Here is a 17,284-nt window from a genome sequence, read left to right on the forward strand (position 1 = left end):
ATCATCATAGATAGGAGGCATGCTTTCATCATAATAAATTTGCTCATCAAAGCTTGGGGGACAAAAAATATCATCTTCATCAAACATAGCTTCCCCAAGCTTGTGGCTTTGCATATCATTAGCATCATGGATATTCAAGGAATTCATACTAACAACATTGCAATCATGCTCCTCATTCAAATATTTAGTGCCAAACATTTTATAGATTTCTTCTTCTAGCACTTGAGCACAATTATCCTTTCCATCATACTCACGAAAGATATTAAAAAGGTGAAGCGTATGAGACAAACTCAATTCTATTTTTATAGTTTTCTTTTATAAACTAAACTAGTGATAAAACAAGAAACTAAAAGACTCGATTGCAAGATCTAAATATATACCTTCAAGCACTAACCTCCCCGGCAACGGCGCCAGAAAAGAGCTTGATGTCTACTACACAACCTTCTTCTTGTAGACGTTGTTGGGCCTCCAAGTGCAGAGGTTTGTAGGACAGTAGCAAATTTCCCTCAAGTGGATGACCTAAGGTTTATCAATCCGTAGGAGGCGTAGGATGAACATGGTCTCTCTCAAGCAACCCTGCAACCAAATAACAAAGAGTCTCTTGTTTCCACAACACACCCAATACAATGGTAAATTGTATAGGCGCACTAGTTCGGCGAAGAGATGGTGATACAAGTGCAATATGGATAGTAGATAAAGGTATTTGTAATCTGAAATAATAAAAACAGCAAGGTAGCAAGTGATAAAAGTGAGCATAAACGGTATTGGAATGCGTTGAAACAAGGCCTAGGGTTCATACTTTCACTAGTGCAAGTCCTCTCAACAATACTAACATAATTGGATCACATAACTATCCCTCAACATGCAACAAAGAGTCACTCCAAAGTCACTAATAGCGGAGAACGAACGGAGATATTATGGTAGAGTATGAAACCACCTCAAAGTTATTCTTTCCAATCAATCCGTTGGGCTATTCCTATAAGTGTCACAAACAGCCCTAGAGTTTGTACTAGAATAACACCCTTAAGATACAAATCAACCAAAACCCTAATGTCACCTAGATACTCCAATGTCACCTCAAGTATCCGTGGTATGATTATACGATATGCATCACACAATCTCAGATTCATCTATTCAACCAACACAAAGGACCTCAAAGAGTGCCCCAAAGATCTACCGGAGAATCACAACGAAAATGTGTGCCAACCCCTATGCATAGGTTCATGAACCCGCAGGTTGGTTACCTTAACATACATCAAGTGGCACGCGGTATCCCATTGTCACCACAGATATCCACGGCAAGACATACATCAAGTGTTCTCAAATCTTTAAAGACTCAATCTGATAAGATAACTTCAAAGGGGAAACTCAATTCATTACAAGAGAGAAGAGGGGGAGGAGAAACATAGGATCCAACTATAATAGCAAAGCTCGCGATACATCAAGATCGTATCATCTCAAGAACACGAGAGAGAGAGAGAGAGAGAGAGAGAGAGAGAGATCAAACACATAGCTACTGGTACATACCCTCAACCCCGAGGGAGAACTACTCCCTCCTCGTCATGGAGAGCACCGGGATGATGAAGATGGCCACCGGAGAAGGATTGCCCCCTCCAGCGGGGTGCCGGAACGGGTCTAGATTGGTTTTTGGTGGCTACGAAGGCTTCTGGCGGCGGAACTGCCGATCTATTGTGCGTTTTGGAAGTTTTAGGTCACATAGGTATATATGGGTGCAGGAGGTACGTCAGGGGAGCCACGAGGGCCCCACGAGATAAGGGGCGCTCCCTAGGGGGAGCGCGCCCCCACCCTCATGAGCACCTCGTTCCTTCCTTGACGTGGGGTCCAAGTCCATCAGGTGTGTTTCCTTCCAAAAATAACTTCTCCAGTTGATTTCGTTCCGTTTCGACTCCGTCTGATATTCCTTTTCTTCAAAACACTGAAATAGGCATAAAACAGCAAATCTGGGCTGGGCCTCCGGTTAATAGGTTAGTCCCAAAAGTAATATAAAAGTGGATAATAAAGCCCAATCTTGCCTAAAACAGTAGATAATATAGCATGGAGCAATCAAAAATTATAGATACATTGGAGATGTATCAGTATGTGGTACGGTAAGTAAACCGACTCCAAAACAATTTTTAAGGCAATATTTCTCCGTTTTGGAATATTTAGAAAAATAGAAAAATAAGTAGCAGTCTGGGAAGGACACGAGGGCCCCACGAGGGTGGTGGGCGCGTCCTACCCCTCCAGGCGCGCCCCCCTACCTCATGAGCACCTCGTGTGCCTTCCGGACTCCATTTTCTTGCACGATATGTATTTTGGTCGGTAAAAATTCATTATATAACCTCCCGAAGGTTTTGAGTCCCGTATCACGGAAATCTCCTCTGTTCTTTTTTCAAGCTGTTTTTCTGACAGAACTAGGTTATCATGACGGCCCCAAGTGCTTCCAAGGACAAGTTCTTCGAGAAGGTCATTAACCCTTACCTTGCGGAGGTGCTGCGACACCCTCAAACCATTGAGTTGCGTGATGGGTTGCTGCACATCCGCGATGAAGAGGGACCAAAGGGGACCGGGAGCGTGGAGACGAGGCTCGAAGCAGTGGAGCAACAAGTTTTCAAGTGCCAAGGGATGGTGGAACGTGGACTCAACTCCAACCACATGATGATCGCGGAGTTCGCTAGGAACCACAAGTTGGATGCTGACAACATCGGGGAGGCCATCTTCAAGCTTCATGAGAAGATCGAGCACCTCCAAGCCCAAATCTATGACCTGCAAAACCAAAACTGTGAGTATGAATATAGATTCAAAAGGATGAGTTTGGCTGCAGATTTCAGGATCCCGGAGACTCGATCATCTTTCTATGATGGTGAGCCTATGCCTTGGAAGATGGACGACAAGCCTGCATTATCAACAACACCTCCACCTTCTTCACCAACCAAGGAGACATAATCACATGGGTATGGGCACTCCCTTGGTAACTGCCAAGCTTGGGGGAGGTGCCTCGGTATCGTATCACAATCACAACCCCTACCTTTACCATTTTTCTTAGTTCGGTCCTATTAGTAGTATCTTGATCTAGTAGAATAAAGTTTATGGCATGATCTAGTTTTGAGTTTTGCTTTTTGATCTCTCTATGTAATCGAGTCCGTGAGTTATATATAATAAAGATTAGTGTTGAGTCAAGGGCTTGATTATTTTGCCATGATCTTGGGTGAATAAAAGAAAAGAGAAAAGGAATAAAAAGAAACAAAGAGTTCATATTGATCTTATTGAGAGTAATGACTTCACATAGAAAGAGTATGATGATTAAAAGTTGTTGGGAGTTGGTAGACATAGCATTGGTCATCGTTGCAATTAATAGGAAGTAATAAGGAAAGAGAGGTTTCACATATAGATATATTATCATTGACATCTTTTATGATTGGGAGCACTCATTAAAATATGACATGCTAAAGAGTTGATGTTGGACAAGGAAGACAACATAATGAGTTATGTCTTTCTTATATCTAAGATAAAGTATGTTGTCTTGGATCCTCTAACTTGTTGAGCTTGCCTTTCCCCCTCATGCTAGCCAAATTCTCAGCACCAAGTAGAAATACTACTTGTGCTTCCAAATACCCTTAAACCAGTTTTTCCATGAGAGTCCACCATATCTACCTATGGATTGAGTAAGATCCTTCAAGTAAGTTTTCATCGGTGCAAACCAATAAAAATTGCTCTAAATATGTATGATTGATTGGTGTGGGAGAAATAAGCTTTATACGATCTTGTGATGTGGAAGTAATAAAAGCGACAGACTGCATAATAAAGGTTCATATCACAAGGGGAAATATAAAGTGACGTTCTTTCGCATTGAGATTTTGTGCATCCAACCATAAAAGCGCATGGCAACCTTTGCTTCCTTCTGCAAAGGGCCTATCTTTTATTATTATCTTCTACCTTATGCAAGAGTCATGGTGATCTTCACCTTTTCTTTTTCATTTTATCCTTTGGCAAGCTTAGCATGTTGGAAAGAACATGATATATATATATCTAATTGGATGTAGGGGAGCATGAACCATTATTGTTGACATTACCTTTGAGGTAAAAGGTTGTGGGGCAAAACTATAAGCCCCTATCTTTCTCTTTGTCCGATTAAAACTCCATAACCACAAGTATTGCATGAGTGTTAGCAATTATGAAGGACTAAATGATAGTTGAGTATGTGGACTTGCTTTTAAGCTCTGACATAGACTCTTTCCAATGTTATGATAAATTGCAATTGCTTCAATGACTAAGATTATAGTTTGTTGGAGCCCAATAAGGTTTATGATTTATACTCTTGCATTGTGAATAGATCATCACTTGAACATAAGTAATCATATGACAAAATCTATATATGTTGTTGTTATGAGAACAATCATGATGCCTTCATGTCCGTATTTTATTTTTATCGACGCCTCTACCTCTAAACATGAGGACATATTTATTGTTATCGGCTTTTCGCTTGAGGACAAGCGAGGTCTAAGCTTGGGGGAGTTGATACGTCCATTTTGCATCATGCTTTTATATCGATATTTATTGCATTATGGGCTGTTATTTCACTTTATGTCACAATACTTATGGCTATTCTCTCTTATTTTACAAGGTTTACATGAAGAGGGAGAATGTCGGCAGCTGGAATTCTGGGCTGGAAAATGAGCTAATATTAGAGACCTATTCTGCGCAACTCTAAAAGTCTTGAAACTCCACAGAACAACTTAAAATAAATAAAGAAAAATCCTCGCCAAAGATGAAGGCCAGGGGGCCCACACCCTGCTCACGTGGGTGGGGGCGCCCCCCCCCCTCCTAGGGCGCGCCCCCTACCTCGTGGGCCCCCTGGTGGGTCTCCGACGTCCATCTGCTCCTATATGAAGTCTTTCGATGAGAAAAAAATAAAAAGCAACCTTTCGGGAGAAACTCCGCCGCCACGAGGCGGAACCTTGGAGGAACCAATCTAGAGCTCCGGAAGAGCTGTTCTGCCGGGGATACTTCCCTCCGGGAGGGGGAAATCATCACCATCGTCATCACCAATGCTCCTCTCATCGGGAGAGGGCAATCTCCATCAACATCTTCACCAACACCATCTCATCTCCAAACCCTACTTCATCTCTTGTATCCAATTCTTGTCTCAAAGCCCAAGATTGGTGCTAGTAGGTTGCTAGTAGTGTTGATTACTCCTTGTAGTTGATGCTAGTTGGTTTATTTGGTGGAAGATCATATGTTCAGATCCTATATGCATATTATTACCCCTCTGATTATGAACATGAATATGCTTTGTGAGTAATTACATTTGTTCCTGAGGACAAGGGAGAAGTCTTGCTATTAGTAGTCATGTGAATTTGGTATTCATTTGATATTTTGATAAGATGTATGTTGTCTAGCCTCTAGTGGTGTTATGTGAACGTCGACTACATAACACTTCACCATTATTTGGGCCTAGAGGAAGGCATTGGGAAGTAATAAGTAGATGATGGTTTGCTAGAGTGACAGAAGCTTAAACCCTAGTTTATGCGTTGCTTCATAAGGGGCTGATTTGGATCCATATGTTTCATGCTATGGTTAGGTTTACCTTAATACTTTTGTTGTAGTTGCGGATGCTTGCAATAGAGGTTAATCATAAGTGGGATGCTTGTTCAAGTAAGAACCGCACCCAAGCACCGGTCCACCCACATATCAAATTATGAAAGTACCAAACACGAATCATATGAACGTGATGAAAACTAGCTTGACGATATTCCCATGTGTCCTCGGGAGCGCTTTTCCTATTATAAGAGTTTGTTCCGGCTTGTCCTTTGCTACAAAAAGGATTGGGCCACCTTGTTGCACTTTATTTACTTTTGTTACTTGTTGCTTGTTACAATTTATCTTGTCACAAATCTATCTGTTACCACTTATTTCAGTACTTGCAGAGAATACCTTGCTAAAAACCGCTTATCATTTCCTTCTGCTCCTCGTTGGGTTCGACACTCTTACTTATTGAAAGGACTACGATAGATCTCCTATACTTGTGGGTCATCACCATGGTCCACACAGCTTTCGCCGCCACCCACGCCAGCAGAAGCCTTGGCGCGCGCGCAGCTGCTCCTCGACTTCCCTCCCACCATGAAGAAGCTTGACGAGTGGAGAGCTACTATCCACAGCCTCGTCGGCGTCGTCAACAAAGACGGGCCACGGCCGGTGGGGCCCTCAGGCTGGCGCTCCATCGAGCCACTGCATGCCGGTGGTGGAGGGGTCGGAGGCGCCGCGTCCATGGTGCACTCACCTCCTCCACGCCAGCCACCGCGGATGTCGGTTCGTCGTGATGACGCTTGTGGTGACATTTCCATAGCTTCATCCGACCCACAGACCCACCACGACCAACACCAGGTTCTTGGGAACGAGCCCATGAAGACGCTCGAACCACCATCAAGCGCCGGTGCAATACGCGCCACCAGTCAGACAGGCGGGCGGGGCCCTCTATGGACCACCCAGCACTGGGAGGCTCGGGCGGCCTACCTTACGAGGTGGGTTGCCCAGCCTTTACCCGTGGGCTGCGGCAGTTCCAGTGGCCGTCCCACCGCACGTTCAAGCCCGACGTCGACGAGAAGTACAACGGCAAGACCTACCCGTCAGAGTTCCTCAGCATCTACACCATCGCGATGCAAGCCGCTGGAGCTCGTGACGACAAGGTGCTTGCCAATTACTTCCCGTTGGCCCTGAAACCCAATGACATGTCCTGGTTGATGCACTTGCCAGCGAATTCCATTTCTTCTTGGTCAGATTTGTGCCACGAGTTCATTGGTGCCTTCACTGGAGGCCACCAAGATCATGGCCACGCGAGTGATTTGCATATCATTCCCTAGAAGGAAGGTGAAAACCTGCGCAAGTAAATACAGAGGTTCAGCCAAGTGCAATACAACATCCCAGATGTTCATCCTGCCGCCGTGATCAGCGCATTCCATCAAAATGTGCATAACCGCGAGATGCGTGAAGAGCTGGCAATGAACAAGGTCAAGGACATGGCCAAACTTTACGTTCTAGCCGATAGATGCGCCCGGGCTGAAGAGGGAAGGAAGTACCCCGACGAAGACGCCGATGCGGAAACCGACTCTACCGACAAAGACACCGCCGCCCCAACGAAGAAGGGCCAGCGTCGCAATAGGAGATGCAAGGACAAGACCGTGCTTGCCGTCGAGGGATCCGGTGACACCAGCGCCGCCAAGAAGGCCAAGGTAGACAACCCCGGCAAGGAGATTGCCGAGTGCACCGCTTGCCGGGCCATGGCGGCTGCCAACAAGCCAGGTGGATCCGACAAGCAGTACTGCAAGATCCACAGCACCAAGGGCCATGACCTCCAGAACTGCCGACAAGTTGAGCTGCTTGCTGAAAAGCAAAAAGCCAAATATGAGAGGCGGAACAAGGAGAAGGGTTGGGATGGTGTCGAAGGATCCGGCAAGAAGCATGGCGGCCAAGGAGGTCACCGCGGCAAGGATAACCAACAAGAGAGGCCCGCTCGGGGCCACGACAAGAAACAGGAAGACGATGATCATGACGAGGACGACGAGTCCGGCGAGAAAGAGTTTCAGAACGCTATGGAGGCCATGTGCGTCAATGGTGGCGCCTCGTTGCACACTTCTCACCGCCAGCTCAAGCAGTGGGTGCGTGAGATTACAACAGCAGAGCCATTGTTCAACGCTCAGAAGCCACTGAAGTAGTCCAGCATGCCCCTCATCTTTGACGCCAAGGACCACCCTGACCACACAACTGCGGTCGGTTGTTTGTTGTTGTTGGTCTCGCCAACGATACGCAACCTCAAGGTGAACAAGATGTTGGTTGACGGCGGGGCCGGCCTGAACTTGATCTCGCCCGTCGTGGTCAAAAGGCTGCAAATTCCTGATGGATACCTCGAGGAAACGGGTACGTTTCAAGGGGTCAGTCCAGGAAGGAGCCAACCGAAGGGGAAGGTCACATTGCACGTGACGTTTGGAGGTGAGTTGAACTACAGGACGGGGAGGATTGTCTTTGATGTGGCCGAGATCCCCTTGCCCTACAACGGGATCCTCGGCCGCCCGACACTAGCCAAGTTCATGGCGGCGGCGCACTACGCCTACAACACGCTAAAGATGCCTGGGCCGATGACCATCATCACCGTCCCCTCTGACAAGAAGGATGCGCTGATCTGCGTTGACCAACTCTATCGAGAAGCAGTTGCGGCAGCTGCCGCCAAGGCACTTGCTCCTGCTGTTGAGGCCCTGGGAGGGAAGAAGAAGACCGGCAAGACCTCTTGCACCCACTTCGGCAAGCGCACCTCTTCGGAGTGTTGTGCTACCATCGAGGACGTGCCCGAGAGCTCTACCGGCAAGAGCAAGAAATCCAGAGCTGCACTACCAGAGACCAGGAGGGTGTCCGTCAAGGAGGATTGCACGAGAGGGGCTTTCACCATAAGCTCCACCCTCGACAACAAATAGGAAATCGCGCTCGTCGCTTTCCTGCGGGTGAATGTCGATGTGTTTGCATGGCAAGCATCCGACATCCCCGGCGTTCCTAGGGAAGTGATTGAGCACCACCTTGCTGTCTGTCCCCATGCGCGACCCGTCAAGCAGAAGGTCAGGAAGAAAGCTTTGGAACGACAGGAGTTCATCATAGAGGAGATCAAGAAATTGGAAGCGACATGTTTGGTGAGAGGAGTGCTCCATCCTATGTGGTTGGCCAATTCGGTGGTGGTGCGCAAGGCAAATGGGAAGTGGAGGCTGTGTATTGACTACACAGATGTCAATAAGGCTTGTCCTAAGGACCCCTTCCCATTGTCGCGCATCGACCAGATTGTTGACTCCACGGCCGGGTGTGATCTGTTGTCATTCCTCGACGCCTACTCGGGCTACCACCAGATCTTCATGACAAGAGAAGATGAAGAGAAGACAGCATTTATCACCCCATGTGGTACGTATTGCTTTTTACAGATGCCTTTTGGGTTGAAGAGTGCTGGCTCGACATTCGCAAGGGGTCCAGATTGGTTTTGAGCCCCAGCTACATAGAAATATGGAAGCTTATATGGATGACATAGTGGTCAAAACCAAGGACAAGGCGGCCCTTGTACAAGACCTAGAAGAGACGTTTGCCAACCTACGCAAGATCAACCTCAAGCTGAACCCTGAGAACTGTGTCTTTGGCGTTCCGTCAGGAAAACTTCTCGGGTTCTTTGTGTCGCAGCATGGGATCGAGGCAAACCCAGACAAGATCAAGGCTATTGAGCAGATTGAGGCACCCAAGCGGATCAAGGATGTGCGCCAGCTCACTGGCTGCGTGGCCGCCATGAGCAGGTTCATCTCCAAGTCCGCTGAGCATGCCCTTCCCTTTTTCAAAATCTTGAAGAAGGCAGGCCCAATGGAGTGGACCCCAGAGGCTGAGGCGGTGTTGCAGGATCTGAAGAAATACCTTTCCTCTACACCAATACTGGTTGCGCCTAAACCACAAGAGCTGTTGCTGCTGTATCTGGCGGCAACGAATCAAGTGGTCTGCGCCGCACTAGTGGCGCAGAGGGAGATCGATGAAGAGGCAGTGGTAACGGCAGGACCGGCGGATGGCAAGTCAGAGATTCCCACGGCAGGGCCTGGTGCCGGCAAGGCGAGGCCCCCGGCAGAGTCTGACGCCATCGGGACACGGCCCGCGCAGCCAAGTGAAGTGGTGCAGAAGAAGAAGATGATGCAGCACCCGGTTTACTTTGTCAGCTCCCTCTTGCAGGGGGCAGGTCAAGGTACTCCGGTGTGCAGAAATTGCTCTTCGGCCTCCTTATGGCCTAGAGGAAGCTATGTCATTACTTCCAAGCCCACGAGATCATTGTCATCACCCGCCTCCCGTTGCAACGGATACTACACAACCTAGATGCAACCGGAAGGATCGTGGAATGGGCCTTGGAATTGTCAAGCTTTGGGTTGAAGTTTGAAAGTACTTCGATAATCCAGAGCAGAGTCTTGGCGGAGTTCATTGCAGAATGGACCTCAACGCCTGACGAAGAAATCCAGGAGACCGCTTTCCCGGCAAGGAAGCAAGTCGCGACTAGATCATGTACTTTGACGGGGCTTTCTCGCTACAAGGCGCCGGTGCCGGTGTGATGCTTGTCGCACCCACCGGAGAGCACCTCTAGTATGTGATCCAGATGCACTTTCCCAAGGAGATGTCCACAAACAACACTGCTGAGTATGAGAGGCTGCTTGCCAGTCTCAGGATCGCGACAGACCTCGGGGTGAAGAAGCTCATCGTCTGGGGTGATTCGCAGCTTGTCGTCAGACAGGTCAACAAGGATTACCAGAGTCCGTTGATGGAGGCCTACGTAGATGAGGTGAGGAAGCTGGAGGAGCGCTTCGACGGTATACAAGCGGAGCACGTTCCCCGAGCAGAGAATGGCATTGCTGACTACCTGTCCAAGCGCGCTGCATTTAAGCTACCTGTGGAACCAGGTACCTTTTTGCTTCGGTTAACTCAACCATCCGTCGAACCATCAACGGAGTAGAACAAGCGGAGGAAATCGGGCCTCGGCAAGTACTTTCCCGCCGAGCCCCCAGGGGCCGCCAGCAAGGGTGTTCCCGCGGATTCTGAGCCTGCTAAGGGGCAGCTAGCTTCGGCAGGGCGCCAAGCCCTGGCCGTAGAGACGGCTGCCCCCGTGGCGGAAGAGAAGCCTTTGGTCCTTGCCGTCGAGCCCCGGGCTCCGGCATGGGCACAACATACTGTCTGTTTCCCCCAGACAGGGGAACTTCCTGAGGAGCGGGAAGAAGCGGAAAAAGTAGCCCGTTGGTCTGCCTTGTACCAGTTCGTCGATGACGCCCTGTGCAAAAAAAGACCGAACGGTGTGAAATTGAAGTGCATCCCCCAGGAGGAAGGACTAGAGCTGTTGGCAGAGATGCATGGAGGCATATGTGGCTCCCACATAGGGTCGAGGGCCCTTGCTGGCAAGGCATTTCGGCAAGGCTTCTTCTGGCCCACCGCCCTCCAGGATGCGACGGCACTAGTAACTAGGTGTGAAGCGTGCCAGTTCCATTCGAAGAAGCTTCATCAACCAGCTCAAGCCCTTCAAACAATCCCTCTCTCCTGGCCGTTTTCGGTCTGGGGTTTCGACATACTGGGCCCTTTCCCTCGCGCTGTCGGGGGCTTCGAGTACTTGTACGTTGCAATCGACAAGTTCACAAAGTGGTCGGAGGTGGAGGCAATGAGGAAGGTGACAGCACAATCAGCCGTCAAGTTCTTCAAGGGACTAGTCTGCCATTTTGGTGTGCCAAACAGAGTCATCACCAACAACGGAATGCAGTTCACAAGCCACACCTTCATGCAGTACACCCAAGACCTCGGCAGCAAGGTCTGTTTCACTTCCGTGGCACACCCACGGAGCAACGGCCAGGCGGAGAGGGCAAATGCTGAAGTACTACGAGGCCTGAGAACAAAGACTTTTGACAAGCTGCACAAAAGCGGAAGGCGCTGGATTGATGAGTTGCGGGTGGTTCTTTGGTCGATCAGAACGACGCCAAATCGAGCCACCAGCCGGACACCCTTTGCCCTGGTATACAGGGCAGAACCAGTTCTCCCCACGGAACTCATACACGGGTCACCTCGAGTGCTCGCTTATGACGAGTTTGAGCAAGAGCAGTTGCGGCAAGATGACGCAACGCTCCTTGAGGAAGATCTTCTTCGGGCAGCTGTGAGAGCAGCACACTACCAGCAAGCCTTGCGCCGCTACCATAGCCGCAAGGTTCATGCCCGAAGCTTTGAGGAAGGCGGCCTTGTTCTTTGGCGCGTTTAGTCGGCCAAGAATTCCAACAAGTTGACGCCAAAGTGGGAAGGCCCTTATCGGGTAATACGAGTCACCAGCCCAGCGTAGTCCGCTTGGAGAGCGAAGATGCTGTCCCAGTGAGCAATTCCTGGAACATCAAACATCTTCGCAAGTTTTACCCATAAGGCGCGGTTGCAGGGCCTCCCGGCAAACCACCTTCTGTACAAGCCTTGCCGGCAAGGCATGTAACCCTCTGTACAAAGCCAGGCTCAAACCCTGAGCATAAATAAACGAAGCACTGGCGCCCTAAGTTATAGCATGCATGCTAGGTTAAGTCTCTCCCTCGGTTAGGGTTGATAGTGCTTAGCAGCGACTAACCCATAGCCCAGAGGTCGAGTGTGCATCTTTCTGTTCTCTTTGGTTCGCAGGGCATGCAGACACTTCTGCTAAGCCGCTTAGGAAAAAGAGAACAAACCGGCGCTCCGGCCCCGGCGAGCCAAGACTGCCAGGGGCTGAAGATACAAGGATCCAACCACGGCAAGCCAAGGTTTCCAGGGGCTGCGGATTCAAATAAGTCTTTCATCCCCCTGTTATGTGATAACCCACAAGTATAGGGGATCGCAACAGCTTTCGAGGGTAGAGTATTCAACCCAAATTTATTGATTCGACACAAGGGGAGCCAAAGAATATTCTCAAGTATTAGCGGCTGAGTTGTCAATTCAACCACACCTGGAAACTTAGTATCTGCAAGAAAGTGCTTAGTAGCAAAGTAATATGATAGTGGTGGTAGCGGCAACAAAAGTAAAGACAGCAAAAGTAATATTTTTGGTATTTTGTAGTGATTGTAACAGTAGCAGCGGGAAAGTAAATAAGCGAGAACCAGTATATGGAAAACTCGTAGGCACCGGATCAGTGATGGATAATTATGTCGGATGTGGTTCATCATGTAATAGTCATAACATAGGGTGACATAGAACTAGCTCCAATTCATCAATGTAATGTAGGCATGTATTCCGTATATAGTCATACGTGCTTATGGAAAAGAACTAGCTCCTAACAAAACTAACTCGATTACATGATAAATCTCATCCAACCCATCACCGTCCAGCAAGCCTACGATGGAATTACTCAGGCACGGCAGTGAGCATCATGAAATTGGTGATGGAGGATGATTGATGATGACGACGGCGACGAATCCCCCTCTCCGGAGCCCCGAACGGACTCCAGATCAGCCCTCCCGAGAAGTTTTAGGGCTTGGCGGTGGCTCCGTATCGTAAAACGCGATGATTTCTTCTCTCTTATTTTTTTTCTCTCTGAAAGCAAATATATAGAGTTGGAGTTGGCGTCGGAGGGTTTCCAGGGGGGCCACGAGGTAGGGGGGCGCTCCCCCCACCCTCGTGAGAAGGGTGTGGGCCCCCTGGTCTTCATCTTTGGCGAGGATTTTTATTGTTTTTTCTAAGATATTCCGTGGAGTTTCAGGTCATTCCAAGAATATTTGTTTTCTGCACATAAAACAACACCATGGCAATTCTGCTGAAAACAGCGTCAGTCCGGGTTAGTTCCATTCAAATCATACAAGTTAGAGTCCAAAACAAGGGCAAAAGTGTTTGGAAAAGTAGATACGACGGAGACGTATCAACTCCCCCAAGCTTAAACCCTTGCTTGTCCTCAAGAAATTCAGTTGACAAACTGAAAAAAAGAAAGAAAAAACTTTTACAAACTCTGTTTGCTCTTGTTGTTGTAACTATGTCAAGCCAGTATTCAAGTTTTCAGCATAGATCATAACTAACCACATTTGCAATAATTCTCAAGTCTCATAATTACTCATATGAATAGCATAATCAACTAGCAAGCCATAATAATAAATCTCAGATGACAACACTTTCTCAAACCAATCATAATATGATATAACAAGATGGTATCTTGCTAGCCCTTTCTGAGACCGCAAAACATAAATGCAGAGCACCATTAAAGATCAAGGACTGACTAGACATTGTAGTTCATGGTAAAAGAGATCCAATCATAGTCATACCCAATATAAATTAACAGTGATGAATGCAAATGAAAGATGTGCTCTCCATCTAGTGCTTTTTAATAAGAGGGTGATGACTCAACATAAAAGTAAATGGATATGCCATCGCAGAGGGAAGCAGGGATTTGTAGAGGTGCCAGAGCTCGGTTTTGAAATAGAGATAGATTGTATTTTGAGCGGTATACTTTCATTGTCAACGTAACAACTAAGAGATGGCGATATCTTCCATGTTAAACACATTATAGGTGGTTCCCAAACAGAATGGTAAAGTTTATACTCCCCCTCCACCAATAGGCATCAATCCATGGCTTGCTCGAAACAACGAGTGCCTCCAACATACATCAGGTCCTAGGGGGAGTTTTGTTTGCAATTAATTTTGATTTAGTTTGCATAAAGCATGGGAGTGGGCATCCCGGTGACCAGCCATTTTCTCTTGAGTGAGGAGCGGAGTCCACTCCTCTTGAGAATAACCCGCCTAACACGGAAGATAAGGACAGCCTTGGTTGATACATGAGCTATTCGAGCATACAAAACAGAATGTTTATTTGAAGGTTTAGAGTTTGGCACATACAATTTTACTTGGAACGGCAGGTAGATACCGCATATAGGAAGGTATAGTGGACTCATCTGGAATAACTTTGGGGTTTAAGGGATTGGATGCACAAGCAGTATTCCCGCTTAGTACAAGTGAAGGCTAGCAAAAGACTGGGAAGCGACCAACTAGAGAGCGACAACAACCATGTACGTGCATTAAAATTAATAAACATTGGATGCAAGCATGAGTAGGATATAATCCACCATGAACATAAATATTGTGAAGGCTATGTTGATTTGTTTCAACTACATGCGTGAACATCTGCCAAGTCAAGTCACTTAAATCATTCAAAGGAGGATACAACCCCATCATACCACATCATAATCATCTCAATAGCATGTTGACACACAAGGTAAATCATTATAACTCATAGCTAATCAAGCATGGCACAAGCAACTATGATCTCTAATTGTCATTGCAAACATGTTTATTCATAATAAGCTGAATCAAGAACGAGGGACTCATCATATTTACAAAAACAAAAGAGGTCGAGTTCATACCAGCTTTTCTCATCTCAGTCAGTCCATCATATATCATCATAATTGTATTTCACATGCATGACCGAACGGTGTGAATAATAATAAGAGTGTACGTGCATTGGACTAAGCTGGAATCTGCGAGCATTCAATAAACAGGAGAAGACAAGGCAATATGGGCTCTGGGTTAAATCAACAATAATGCATATAATAGCCACTTCAACAATTTAATTATGGTCTTCTCCTACTGACCCCCAAAGAAAAGAAAAGAAATAAAACTATTTACACGGGAAAGCTCCCAACAAGCAAAAGAAGAACGGGAAATATTTTTGGGTTTTCTTTTTAATTATTACTACTACAGCAGAAAAATAAACTACTACTAATTTTTTTGGTTTTTCTTAAGGTTTAACAAACACACAAGAAGAAAGCAGGAAAAACAAAATAAACTAGCATGGATATTACAGTGAAAAAGTATGAGCACCGACATCTAGCAATGAGTGTGTGCGAACATAAATGTAATGTCGGTGAGAAATACATACTCCCCCAAGCTTAGGATTTTGTCCTAAGTTGGTTTATGGCCACGACTGGCCTGGCGGATATCCATAATAATAATTGTTGGGGTCGTACTGTGATGAGGAAGAATAGTTGGGATCATACTGATGTGCAGCGGTTATCGCCTGTTGAGCTGCAGCGTGGAGTCAAGCTGCCTCCGCTCTCCTCTCATACTCTTTTGCCTCCTCTCTGGTAATAACATATCTTCCTTTTCTCTGTGAATCAAAGAAGGCAGGAGCAGGGAGAGTAATACAGAAAACACGTCATTTATCAAAAATTAAACGATATAAGAGAGGTGATTCAGGCCTCTCGACAAACTGGTGCGAAGCCATAGAGTCATAATCTAAATATGCAGGAGGCAACTCCATATCACCCTCACGAATGTCTATCTCAAGAAAATGAGCTAAGCGGGTTGCGTAAATTCCTCCAAAGAAATCTCCATTATGTCTATTATGATGCAACCTACGAGCTACAATGGCTCCCATATGATAAGATTGGTCTCCTAACACGGCGCTCCTAAGAATACTAAGATCAGGGACACACATGTGACATGCTTCATCCTTAGCATTTATGCATCTACCGAAGAAGAGAGAAAAATAATGTATAGCAGGAAAGTGAATGCTCCCTACGGTAGCCTGCGTTATATCTCTAGATCCCTCCACAGTTATACTAGCAAGAAAGTTTCTAAATTCAGATTTAGGGGGATCCCTAACACTACCCCATGATGGAAGTTTGCAAGCAGAAGTAAAATCCTCTAAGTCCATGGTATAAGATTTGTCATAAAGATCAAACATGACTGAAGGAGAATTACGCGAAGATGAATACTCAAACCTCCTCACAAATGAACTTGTGAGATCATGATACTGGGGGCATTTGTTAGCCTCAAAATCCTCAAGACCGGCATTGCGCAAATATGCTTTGAATTCTTCTTTAATTCCAGCACGGTCCATAAAATTTTCCGACGGCCATTAGCAAGGCCGTACTGGAGCGTCTCTTGGTGGATCCTCGTCAGCATCGCGCATAGCAATCCTGGGTCCTTGCTTCTTAGAGGAACCACCTTGGAACATCTTCCTAAGCATATTGTTTTTCTCTGAAAAATTCTGAAATTTTTAATAACTTCAAAATAAAAGTAAACCAAACTCAATAATATTGATAGCAACTACTCCTACAAGTGCCTAGAGCCTATATCAAGCATTAGCACTACTTGGAACCATATAAATTTGACATGCAAGCTCAAGAACATGGTCACCTATGCAGCACAAATTTGCAAAGAATAAAGCACTAGAACAAAAACTAATTGGACCAATGGAGGAGTCACATACCAAGGAACAATCTCCCCAAGCAGTTTTGCGAGAGGTGCTTTGAGCAAGAAGATCGAAAATCACAGCAAAAGTGGCTGGAACGCGTGCTTGAGTTGGTTTTTCGGGTTTGTGTGAGACAGAGGAAGAAGATGGGTGCTGGGATAAGTGGAGGAGGGCCACCGTGGGCCCACGAGGCAGGGGGCGCGCCCACCACCCTCGTGGCCAGGTGGCAGCTCCTCCCACGGTAATTTTTGCACAGTAAATCCTCAAATATTCCCGAAAAATCATATTAAATTGGCATGGCATACTGAGGACTTTTATTTTCGGGATATTTTTATATTGCACGGATAAGTCAGGAAACAGACAGAAAATACTATTTTTACTTTATTTAATATAAATAACAGAAAGTAAAAGTGGGGTACAGAAGTTTGTGCTTCTAGTTTCATCCATCTCATGCTCATCAAAAAGAATCCACTAACAAGGTTGATCAAGTCTTGTTAACAAACTCATTCCGATAGTCATGAAACCGGAGAAATTTCAAATAACACTAAGTTACCTCAACGAGGATAT

This window comes from Triticum dicoccoides, chromosome 4A (assembly GCF_002162155.2).
Source record: "Triticum dicoccoides isolate Atlit2015 ecotype Zavitan chromosome 4A, WEW_v2.0, whole genome shotgun sequence".
Taxonomy (NCBI): Eukaryota; Viridiplantae; Streptophyta; class Magnoliopsida; order Poales; family Poaceae; genus Triticum; species Triticum dicoccoides.